This window comes from Rutidosis leptorrhynchoides, chromosome 3, assembly GCF_046630445.1.
Source record: "Rutidosis leptorrhynchoides isolate AG116_Rl617_1_P2 chromosome 3, CSIRO_AGI_Rlap_v1, whole genome shotgun sequence".
In the NCBI taxonomy this organism is placed as follows: Eukaryota; Viridiplantae; Streptophyta; class Magnoliopsida; order Asterales; family Asteraceae; genus Rutidosis; species Rutidosis leptorrhynchoides.
The window spans coordinates 161582614-161594391 of record NC_092335.1 but is presented as its reverse complement, the minus strand read 5'-3'; positions in this window follow the sequence as shown (position 1 = coordinate 161594391).

Sequence of the window (11778 nt, the reverse complement as noted above, 5' to 3'; positions counted from 1 at the left end):
AATCCCTTATCTTTGGTAACTAGTAACTGCCGGTTATAAGAACTAGTGGGCGCGAGTAGTAGTATATGGATCCATAGGGCTTGATATCCCCGTCCGAGCTAGAGCACTAGCCTTTTAACGGACGTATGCTATTTGAGAAGCGTACACGTTGGTTTGCGTATATTATTTAGATGATTATACAAAGGGTATAAATTATATATACGTTAAGTTTAGTTACCGGGGTGCTCAATTTCGTAGAATATTTTGATAAACATTTCTGGATGAAACAACTGAAAACTTGTGATTCACCTTTATATACAGATTATGCGCAACATTAAAACTATGAACTCACCAACCTTTGTGTTGACACTTTTAAGCATGTTTATTCTCAGGTTTATAGAAGTCTTCCGCTGTTTACTTATATGTGATACAAGCTATGTGCATGGAGTCATACATGCTTTATTCAAGAAAACTTTGCATTCACAAAATCATCACCGTGTATCTTATTTTGACTGCATTGTCAACGAATGTATTATGGTAAACTATTATTTATGGTGATTGTCTATATGTAGAAATCATCAAACGTTGAAAACCTTAGAAATTGAATATTCATTTATTGTGTACCTTTTGAAAAAAATGCAATGTTTACAAAACGTATCATATAGAGGTCAAAATCTCACTATGAAATCAATGAATGATGTATTCGTCTAAAGGGATTTGGAAGGATCGTCATAGTTGGTATCAGAGCTTGAGGTCATTGTAACGACCCGGAAATTTCCGACCAAATTTAAACTCTAATCTCTATATGGTTCCGACACGATAAGCAAAAACCCTAAAGTTGACCCGCATTTTTTTTTCGATCGTTCTATACTTATAAGATTAATATTTACATAAATTAAAACTTACCAACATGATAAGTAATCCAAATTGTCGAGATTTATATTTCCGAAAAGAGTTTTACACAACGTTTGACCGTCTAGTTTGACCGACGATATCACGAACTATACAATATATGATAATTATACGTTTGCGTATATATATGTATATATACATATTTAACATGATTAATGAATGTTTTAATATCTTATTTTGTATCAAAAACTATAAGTTATAAGTATATTTTGAAACTACTAACTTAAGTTTTCAAAACGATAACTATACGTAACGTTATTTGACATAAATACTTAAGACTTATAATGTTTATACATATATCGTATAAGTAATGTATTTACTCACTTTTAAGACTTAAATACATAAAATCATATAAGTGTATTCACAAAAGATAGCTATATTTGAATCCTCATTCCATTTTTCACAAAATTTCTATACGTATATCTAGAGTATTTGTACTCGTATCATACCTAGCTTCTATACGTATTTACTATTGGTATATACACATCAAATCACCACCTAACCAGCCCTTGTTACTACCCTAGGTATAAGGTAATTGCTTTTGTATTATTGTTTGACAAATACATAAGATTACAAACTAAAATTTTGTCATGTTATCCTTAAAGATCACATTTTTAGGAGTATATATGTATCATCATTTTGATTCATTTACTACTTCAATCTCCTAGCTAAAACACACACACTTATAACCCTTAAACACCTTCAACAATTCAGTAAAGTTCTAAGAAGATCTAGCTTCAAAAACCTTACATAAACACCATAAGAAAACCATACAAAAACACTTCAAGAAAACCTTCCAAGAACACCAACTTACTTCCAATCTTTCATCCACTTCTATCACCCTTTTGATTCTAGCTTCTTACTCCTCTTTTACAGCAAACTTATCCAAGGAACTTGAGGTAGAATCTATGTTCATAACCTTGTTCGATTCATATATATATAGCTATCTTATTTTGTGGTACAAAAGTTTAACAACAAGAACATAGTTTGAATGTTTTCAAACTTGTTTGCAAACTAAATAGATCCTTCTAACTTAACTTTTAAAATACTTCAAGACCTGTAATATAACTTAAATATATGCTAATTTAATAAGGTAAAACTTGGTTTTTCAAAGTATAAGTATTTTTAGAAAAATGGTCATTAAATGATTTTTTTTTGTAACAAAATGTTTAACTTCATATGTTTCACTAATGTTTCACTTATGCCGTATGATTTTGAATACAAACCAAGGTATTTACAGTTCATAGTCTTAAAGAAGAACTCGATCCAAGAAGATGGCAATTTGAATCAACGAAAACGGACTTGTAACGAAGAAACTATGACCGAAACAAAATTGGTTATCCTAGATCATTTCAACTACGGGATCAATTGGAAAAAAAGATATAAATCACATATTTCTAAGATAACATGATATTTTATATATATGTACTCATAATTCAATTTCATATGGTTCAGGATCACCCGTAAACAACACGAGAAGATTAATCATAAGATCCCATGATTGTACGCAACACGTCATTTGACAACACCGGTACTTTATGTACGCAACACGTCATTTGACAACACCGGTACCATGGGTCAAGATTAATCTCGACCAACACATATACGATGGGGTTTTATGGGAGTTTTATTTATTTCGTTGGGGGTTTATTTATTGCGGGTATATTAAACATCTAAAAATGAACCATTAAAATTGAATTACTAACATCGAAACGCTAACTACGGACTAAGGAATTATTCAAAGTATTAAAAGTATTATAAATATATATACGAGATGTTTGTTTAAAATGAAAATATATTGATATATTATATATGGATAGGTTCGTGATATCAACCGGAAGACCAAGTCAAAAATATATATATCTTCGAGACAACAGTGAGTATATAGTCCCACTTTTAAACTCTAAATATTTCGGGATGAGAATACATGTATTTTATGTTTTACGTTATGGACACAAGTAACTGAAAAATATATTCTACGTTGAGTTGTACCACTGGCATACTTCCCTGTAGCTTGGTAACTGTTATTTACAGCGGTATTGTAAACGCGAATCCTGTTGATAGATCTATCGGGCCTGACAACCCCAACCGGACTGGACGACCAGTATTCAACGGTTGCACAGTACTTCGTTTTGCGACTACACCTTGGTACGGTGTAGTAAGATTTCATATTAAAGGGAATATGCGACGTGATTAAATGTTAAGTATGGTTACCAAGTGCTCAACCACTTAGAATATTTTTATTGAAATGATTATATACGAAATCTTGTGGTCCATTGTTATAACGCTGCTAGCATCAAACCTATATATCTCACCAACTTTATGTTGACGTTTTAAAGCATGTTATTCTCAGGTACGAATTAAGTCTTCCGCTGTGCATTAGCTCATGTTAAGGATACTACTTGGGACCATTTAAGCTATGATACAAGGACGTTGCATTCGAGTCATTGAAGTTCATTAAAGACTATTGTTATGAAAATGGCAGATTAGATCATTTGGTTGTTATAAAATGTTAGGCTAATATGTCAACTCTCGATGTAATAATAGATTGCCTTTAAGAAATAAATGCAACGTTTGTAAAATGTATCATATAGAGGTCAAGTACCTCGCGATGTTATCAACTATTGTAATTCGTTTTTAATCTATATGGACGATGTCCGGATGATTAGTTTCGGATCCTTTCAGTTGGTATCAGAGCGTTGGTCTTAGCGAACCAGGCCTTGCATTAGTGTGTCTAACTAGTAGTTGTTAGGATACATTAAGTGAGTCTGGACTTTGACCGTGTCTGCCTGTCAAAAGTTTTGCTTATCAATCCTAGTCGGAAATCATCTGCTTATCATCCTTAGGGAACTGCCTGCTTATCATTCTTAAGTCTAGACACGTCTTACTGCATTTAGTGCATCGATAGTGTATAGACAAAATTCATATCTTAGCGTATCTGTTACTATAGACATTGCCTGACGTATTTCAAAGATTCTCCGTAATTCATGGGATTTTGATATTATATATACATATGTAAATTATGTATTGAAGAGTACCAAACCCAACTCCTATAATCTATTCCAAACCAAAAATTCACTTCTCCGACTATACAAGATGGATTCTTCATCCAGTTCGAATTCCTCCGACTTCGATAGCTACGCCGATATGGATTTCCATTTGAGCTCCGAGAACAGCGTCACCGGAATGGATCAACCAATTTCCCATCATCTATTTTGGATGAATTGGGGATGGGTTCGTAATATACTAAATCTCTGGAGGCAAGAAGAAGGTGATCCATTCCATCCACCAAATTGTCCTCTTAACGATGAACTTGAAGCACTTACCGGTGAACCTATTCGAAACACCATTTTCTCGCTCATTTCTAGAGTATCTCGTCATGATTACATACTATCCCATATTTCGAATCTTGTTCATTCGCTCGTTCCAACCGTCAATCATCCCGGTATAATAGAAGAAGTCAACGAGCTTCGCGCTCGGGTAGTGGCTTTAGAAAATACGGTGCGAAGGTTACAAACACCAGCAGCAGCACCAGCAGCATAATCTATACCACCATCATCAACGCCGACAGTACTCTTGTCACCCCCAAAATCTCAACATCACAATCTGTATCTCGAATATCAACATCACACGACTCAATATCTGTACTTCGAGTATGATCTTCGTTCTATATATCGTTCTACATCGATTATCTTCGCTTTACGTATCGTATGACGATTATGTAATTTCTAAAGTCTTAAGAGATTATGTAATCTAGAATTAACGATAAATCAAATGAGTTTATTATCTTATTGACTCATTAAATCTATGATTATCTCTGAAGAAAATATATATGCAAGTATATTTTCATAAAGATAGTAATTAAAAATTCCTTCGTACAAACTAATAATGATGAAAATATTTTAACGGGTGGGTAGTACCCGAGGAATATTTAGAATTCACATTAATAAGTTATATTGTACATTCTTGAATCTGATTCAACGGTCATTTGTTATTTTACTTACAACCATCGATATACGTATCCGTTCACCCCAGAATAACCATTTCCATTTAAATTTCATATTTGAATTTTTTTTTACCTATCCAAATCCAACAAGTGGCATAAAGAAGAAACATTGGACAATTAAAATGAAATAAAATGTTGATTATAACATATGAAACTAAACAATTCTTCAATTTTGCCACTTGATTTCATCCTAAACCTCATTTGTACTTCGACAATTATAATCCTCATTCAAATCTTTTCATGATTCTTGAAAACACCTCGATCGAGAAGTTGAACCAGCCGCACCTCGTTTACGGAAGAAAGATTTATGCATACAGTGATGCACCTGAAAAATTTTCGAAACCGAAGTTATAGTTAAAACGTATCCGCGTCGAATTCCTTATCATTCATTATCAAAAACAATCATACGATTCCTTTTCAAGAAGCTAATTTTGTCACAGCTCCACTTCGACTTCTCAGTGAGACTACTCCTATTATAATCTCGATATTTATACTTTGTCCTTTCGACGTTGTTACCGGAGAACCTTTTTCACAACATCATCAGCAGACGTACCAGCAACTCGTTATCTCTTTGGCGAAACCCGCAATCAGTATTTTGAAAATCTCGTAGAAATTCTCCCAGTTATACCGAGAACGACTATCCCTAAGAATTACATTTTTCGAATGTGAAGTTCTGAAAAACATCCTGGACTATGAAGTAGTTCTTGAAATGCTGAAGAAGCAGAAAAAAAAAAAAAAAAAAAAAAAAAAAAAAAAAAAAAAAAAAAAACTGTAAACGACTTTAACAGTCAAAAGTTTAATGATGAAGTACATTGTATTGGTAAAGCTTAGAAAAAGAGGAGAGTTGGAACTGGAAAACGGATTGAGCAAAGTATGAAGGAGGATGTAGATAAATCACAAGAACTGAATCTGCTTTCAAAGGATTCAAACGATTCAGTGCTTGCTGAAACCATTAGTAAAAAAAAAAAAAAAACTACCCCTTATCCTAAACCTTTCCCGATGATATTCTTCATCATCATCTTATCTTAGATATTATAAGATATCTTCATATCTTTTGTTATACATATCCTCCATATTTCTGGAGATATTCTCACAACTGTTCTTATCCAAAATCATGTATTTCTCCGTAATATCTGCGTTACAATATAAAAGAAACTGTGTTAGTTTCTAAGTTCTAAAACCTTCAAGTTTAAAATAGGAATGTTTTGAAGTAGTGTTGGGAACTGATACATGAATTAGTATAATATAATGAAACTTGATCAACTTCATTATATTACAGTAAGTCATGTTAAGTTTCTAATGGAATGTGATGATTCACAGTACCGTCATCATGTGCCATGTTACACGGCTCTTACATTCTATCAAGTCTCCAAACATATTAGAACGTATCACCTTGATAGTTCTATTTTTCCGGAATATTCGAGTAATTTAACGAATCAAGATCGTGCCATTACAATTTTATTCTAAAACCAATAGCTAGGTTCATTCCAAATTTTATACCTACGAATTCCGAACTATTGATCGCTTGACTCAAGGACGGGAAGAAGAAACGAAGGGACAAAGTCCCAAAATAGAAATTGGGGTATAGATCACAGCAAATAGGAGAGAATATTAACTATGGATGACAATGATTATGGAAAACAGAAGCAGGAGCATCGAAGTATAAGGAAAGATATCAAACCCAACAACCACCCAGAAACTACAAACCATGTATATCAATACGTATGGCGACGTAAAGACACGGGAGAATTAGAAACATTATAATTCCAAGAAAATCATAAAAGTGAATAGATTCTTCTGGCGGTAGATGGAAGAGAAGAATGAAAGATATAAAAGTTAGAAGTATAACAAAAATCAGAACGGGATGAAGCATTTCAAAGGATACCTTAAAGTAGGAATTAAGGAGAAAGAGTAGAAGATGCGAGTTGTGAAAAATAAGGAAACGAAGGGGTGGATTTATAGTGAAATATCCGACAGAGAAATCGAAACAGATTACTGCATTAAATCAAAGAAGATTCTGATCGCCGAATAACCAAATCTTATTACGTAAGATTTTTCCTAAATCCCTTAAATCCCGGAAATCAATTCTAAACCACGTCATCGATTAAAAACGATTCCATATTTACTCATTTCATTTTTTTTTTTGTGATAGCTTCGCTCGTGCGTCTCACATAACCAAATCGTTTTATCTAAATCTTTCAATAATGATAAAATTTCATTATTACCTCATATTCGTCATGAAAACATTCCTATGGTTATTTATGACAACCTCTACCAAATTTCGAGGACGAAATTTCTTTAACGGATGGGTACTGTAACGACCCGGAAATTTCCGACCAAATTTAAACTCTAATCTCTATATGGTTCCGACACGATAAGCAAAAACCCTAAAGTTGACCCGCATTTTTTTTTCGATCGTTCTATACTTATAAGATTAATATTTACATAAATTAAAACTTACCAACATGATAAGTAATCCAAATTGTCGAGATTTATATTTCCGAAAAGAGTTTTACACAACGTTTGACCGTCTAGTTTGACCGACGATATCACGAACTATACAATATATGATAATTATACGTTTGCGTATATATATGTATATATACATATTTAACATGATTAATGAATGTTTTAATATCTTATTTTGTATCAAAAACTATAAGTTATAAGTATATTTTGAAACTACTAACTTAAGTTTTCAAAACGATAACTATACGTAACGTTATTTGACATAAATACTTAAGACTTATAATGTTTATACATATATCGTATAAGTAATGTATTTACTCACTTTTAAGACTTAAATACATAAAATCATATAAGTGTATTCACAAAAGATAGCTATATTTGAATCCTCATTCCATTTTTCACAAAATTTCTATACGTATATCTAGAGTATTTGTACTCGTATCATACCTAGCTTCTATACGTATTTACTATTGGTATATACACATCAAATCACCACCTAACCAGCCCTTGTTACTACCCTAGGTATAAGGTAATTGCTTTTGTATTATTGTTTGACAAATACATAAGATTACAAACTAAAATTTTGTCATGTTATCCTTAAAGATCACATTTTTAGGAGTATATATGTATCATCATTTTGATTCATTTACTACTTCAATCTCCTAGCTAAAACACACACACTTATAACCCTTAAACACCTTCAACAATTCAGTAAAGTTCTAAGAAGATCTAGCTTCAAAAACCTTACATAAACACCATAAGAAAACCATACAAAAACACTTCAAGAAAACCTTCCAAGAACACCAACTTACTTCCAATCTTTCATCCACTTCTATCACCCTTTTGATTCTAGCTTCTTACTCCTCTTTTACAGCAAACTTATCCAAGGAACTTGAGGTAGAATCTATGTTCATAACCTTGTTCGATTCATATATATATAGCTATCTTATTTTGTGGTACAAAAGTTTAACAACAAGAACATAGTTTGAATGTTTTCAAACTTGTTTGCAAACTAAATAGATCCTTCTAACTTAACTTTTAAAATACTTCAAGACCTGTAATATAACTTAAATATATGCTAATTTAATAAGGTAAAACTTGGTTTTTCAAAGTATAAGTATTTTTAGAAAAATGGTCATTAAATGATTTTTTTTTGTAACAAAATGTTTAACTTCATATGTTTCACTAATGTTTCACTTATGCCGTATGATTTTGAATACAAACCAAGGTATTTACAGTTCATAGTCTTAAAGAAGAACTCGATCCAAGAAGATGGCAATTTGAATCAACGAAAACGGACTTGTAACGAAGAAACTATGACCGAAACAAAATTGGTTATCCTAGATCATTTCAACTACGGGATCAATTGGAAAAAAAGATATAAATCACATATTTCTAAGATAACATGATATTTTATATATATGTACTCATAATTCAATTTCATATGGTTCAGGATCACCCGTAAACAACACGAGAAGATTAATCATAAGATCCCATGATTGTACGCAACACGTCATTTGACAACACCGGTACTTTATGTACGCAACACGTCATTTGACAACACCGGTACCATGGGTCAAGATTAATCTCGACCAACACATATACGATGGGGTTTTATGGGAGTTTTATTTATTTCGTTGGGGGTTTATTTATTGCGGGTATATTAAACATCTAAAAATGAACCATTAAAATTGAATTACTAACATCGAAACGCTAACTACGGACTAAGGAATTATTCAAAGTATTAAAAGTATTATAAATATATATACGAGATGTTTGTTTAAAATGAAAATATATTGATATATTATATATGGATAGGTTCGTGATATCAACCGGAAGACCAAGTCAAAAATATATATATCTTCGAGACAACAGTGAGTATATAGTCCCACTTTTAAACTCTAAATATTTCGGGATGAGAATACATGTATTTTATGTTTTACGTTATGGACACAAGTAACTGAAAAATATATTCTACGTTGAGTTGTACCACTGGCATACTTCCCTGTAGCTTGGTAACTGTTATTTACAGCGGTATTGTAAACGCGAATCCTGTTGATAGATCTATCGGGCCTGACAACCCCAACCGGACTGGACGACCAGTATTCAACGGTTGCACAGTACTTCGTTTTGCGACTACACCTTGGTACGGTGTAGTAAGATTTCATATTAAAGGGAATATGCGACGTGATTAAATGTTAAGTATGGTTACCAAGTGCTCAACCACTTAGAATATTTTTATTGAAATGATTATATACGAAATCTTGTGGTCCATTGTTATAACGCTGCTAGCATCAAACCTATATATCTCACCAACTTTATGTTGACGTTTTAAAGCATGTTATTCTCAGGTACGAATTAAGTCTTCCGCTGTGCATTAGCTCATGTTAAGGATACTACTTGGGACCATTTAAGCTATGATACAAGGACGTTGCATTCGAGTCATTGAAGTTCATTAAAGACTATTGTTATGAAAATGGCAGATTAGATCATTTGGTTGTTATAAAATGTTAGGCTAATATGTCAACTCTCGATGTAATAATAGATTGCCTTTAAGAAATAAATGCAACGTTTGTAAAATGTATCATATAGAGGTCAAGTACCTCGCGATGTTATCAACTATTGTAATTCGTTTTTAATCTATATGGACGATGTCCGGATGATTAGTTTCGGATCCTTTCAGTCATAGGGAACCAGAATTTGCATTAGTGTGTTTAACTGTTAATTGTTAGGATGCATTAGTGAGTCTAGACTATGACCGTATCTGTTTTTACCGAGTTTTGCTTATTATTTCTTGTCAGAAATTACCTGTTATTATCTTAAGCCTAAGACACGTTTTACTGCATTGATTGCATAGATAGTGTATGGACAAATTTCGTATCTTAAGCATATCTATTACAGTAAACTATGTCTTACACTTTCCGAAAATTTCTCCGTAACTTATGGGATTTTGGTATTATATATACATATGTAAATTATGTATCGGAGAATACCAAACTAAATCCTATAATCTATCTCATATCAAAATCAATTCCCTGATTATACAAGATGGATCACGTATCTATTTCAAATTCCTTAAACTCCGACAGTTATTCCGATATGGATATTCACCTGAACTCCGAAGACAGTGTAACCGGAATGGATCAACCAATTAGCCATCATCTATTCTGGATGAATTGGGGATGGGTTCGTAGTCTACTTAATCATTGGAGACAAGAAGAAGGCGATCCCTTCCATCCACCACATTGCCCTCTTGGCGAAGAACCTGAAGCACTTACAGGCGAACCTGTTCGTAATACCATTTTCTCTCTCATTTCTAGAGTATCTCATCATGATTATAGACTATCTCTCATTCTATATCTCATTCATCCACTCGTCCGAATTGACAATCATCCCGGTGTAATAGAAGAAGTCAACGAGCTTCGTGCTCGGGTTGTGGCTTTGGAGAATATGGTGCAAAGATTACAAGCACCAGCAATATCACCGGCATCAGCAGTACCACCATCATCAACACCAACAGTATCATTACCACCATCAACAACAACATCCGCATCCCACACCTCAACATCACAATCTGTACCTCGAACATCAACATCATACGCACCATAGATACCAAGGAATACCAACAACAACAAATGATGAAGTATTGATTCATAACTTCATCGAAGAAATATTCTGCAGAGAATATATAGTTTCTAAAAGTTTAAGAGATTAATTATTCTAGTTCTAATTGTAAACCAGATGAGTGAGCGAATAGGAATCATGAAATAAAACCCTGATCGGAATGGTGCATGATTTACAAGCTAGATCTGTTTTACCAGCAGCATCAACAGTACCGTCAGCATCACCAGCACTGTCAGTACCGTCAACATCGTCAGCATCAGCAGCATCTATAACATCACAAGCTCTGCCAGATCCATAATCACCTCAAACATCATTACTAATCAACAACGCGTATATCGTATCAACGAGTTATGAAGTATTAACTCATTCCCTCTGAAGAAATTATATATATATTTTATATATATATGAATTTTGAGATCAAAATAAATCTTTTCGTACTAAGCTATTACGTGTGAATCTTAACTACTCGGTTAGTTCATGTTATTAATATGCTATGATGTACATCCTTCGTTAATGACTTAACAATCGTTAACTATAATCTCTGCTTCGACTTAATAGATTTCAAATCAAGTGTATTATTCAAATACATGTTTGATTTTACACTTTCATTTTCGATTTACTTGAAACTTTTTAGAAAACATCATTCGTACCTTGCGAAGTTAGCAAGAGTTCCATAAGCATCAACATGATTCACTAAGGAAATATCAATAAAACTGAATAACGAAGTATTGATTACATTAGTGAAATACTCCGCGAAGATTATTAAATCTTTAATATTTTAGAGATTA